We start from the raw sequence: 1,667 nt of genomic DNA, 5'->3' as shown, positions 1-1,667 counted from the left end.
TGAGTATAAGTTGCATAATGAGACCCTGCACAAAATACATGCAATGGGAAAAAAAAAAAGATCAGTGGTTGTGAGAGGTCGGGACAGAGAGGGAGGGATGAACAGATACAGTACAGAACTTCAGTGCTGTAAACCTGTTGTATATAGTACTATGTCAGTAGAAATATGACATTATATATCTGCCCAAACCTACAGAATATATGACATAAAGAACAAACCCTATTGTTGTTTCTGATCATTTTTTGGGGGGGTGGAATTCCAACAGGAGCTGCCCAAGAGTCACAGCTGCCCTGCATAGTGGGCTTGAGACTAAACAGCTGAGAGGAACATACCCATAGCCATAAAGGAGGAGGAGGAGCACAGGCCCAAGGAGAAACGAGTACCCCTGTTAATGCCCCTGGGTGCCTCTGCCAGTAGCTGTCGAACTTGGGGGGACAGCGCCAAAGGGGAAGATAAGCAGGACCGCAACAAGGAGAAGAAAGGTGCTGAGCAAGTTGGTAATTCAAAGATTACCTCCTAATCTGACCAAGGAGCAGCTTCAGGAACATCTTAACCTATGCCTGAGCATGATTATTTTGAGTTTTTTTTTTCTAATGACACTAGTCTGTATCCTCATGTGTATGCCAGAGCATATAGCAACTTTAAAAACAACGAAGACATTATTTTGTTCAGGGATCAATTTAATGGTTATGTAGTCCTTGACAATAAAGGTCAGGAATATCCTGCTATAGTAGAATTTGCATCTTTTCAAAAAGCTGTAAAAAAAGAAGACCAAGAAAAAAGACACTAAAGTTAGGACTATCAATGATGATCCGGAATGTAGGAAATTTTTGGAGAGTTATGCCACAGATAATGAGAAAATGACATCTACTCCAGAGACACTGTTAGAAGGAATAGAAGCTAAAAATAGAGAATTAATAGCTAAAAAGACAATCCCACTTTTGAGCTTCTTGCAAAGCAAGCAGAGAATGAGAGAAGAAAAAAGTGAAGGCTGTGAGAAATAGAATGGAAAAGTCAAAGAGAAGAAAATGGAAAGAAGTGAAACATAACAGAAAAGATATAGAGAAGCTGAAGAAGATAGAGTTCCAGAAAGGGACAAATGAAAGGATGAACCAAAGATTAAGGCATGCAGGTTTCTGTTACAAGCTGTGAATCAGAAGAAATTTGCTCAGGAAGCCAGAAAAAGATGAAAAGAATTGAATAAAAGAGAAAAAGCCAAGAAACTGGACAGAGAAAATCTGAACGATGAAAGAGCCAGAGCGCAGAGCTGCGCGCTGCGCAAACGTTCTGACCGCTAGCCCGAAGATGAGAAGCTGAAGAGAGCTGAACATGAGAGTGGCAGAGACTACAGGGAGGGAGGAGAGAGAGAGAGAGAGAGAGAGAGAGAGAGAGAGAGAGAGAGAGAAGAGAGATTAAAGTGGTGAGAACAGCACCGCAGCCAGAAGGAGCAGTATGAGAAAAAGAAGACTTCTATAAAAGAAAAGAAGTTAAAAAAGAAAAAGAAGCATTTCGGGTAAAGGAAAGAAGAGCTGGCCAAATAGCTCAGCAGACTAAAGTGCCTGCAAGCAGGCACAGGGGCCTGCGGTTCGATCTCCAGGCCTGCCCTGCCTACCCAGCTCCCCTGGGCGCAATGAGACTGCAATTGAGACTGGGTGTGGGTGTGGTGG

General features: G+C 42.6%; 1 pseudogene; it reads left to right on the top strand.

The window, feature by feature from the left end:
• The window catches only part of LOC101575839, a 5,047-nt pseudogene extending 3,548 nt beyond the window's left edge, over positions 1-1,499 (top strand).
• The last annotated feature ends 168 nt before the right edge of the window (positions 1,500-1,667 follow it).

This window comes from Octodon degus, unplaced genomic scaffold, assembly GCF_000260255.1.
Source record: "Octodon degus isolate 3935 unplaced genomic scaffold, OctDeg1.0 scaffold01596, whole genome shotgun sequence".
In the NCBI taxonomy this organism is placed as follows: Eukaryota; Metazoa; Chordata; class Mammalia; order Rodentia; family Octodontidae; genus Octodon; species Octodon degus.
This window is presented reverse-complemented; position numbering and strand designations above follow the sequence as displayed.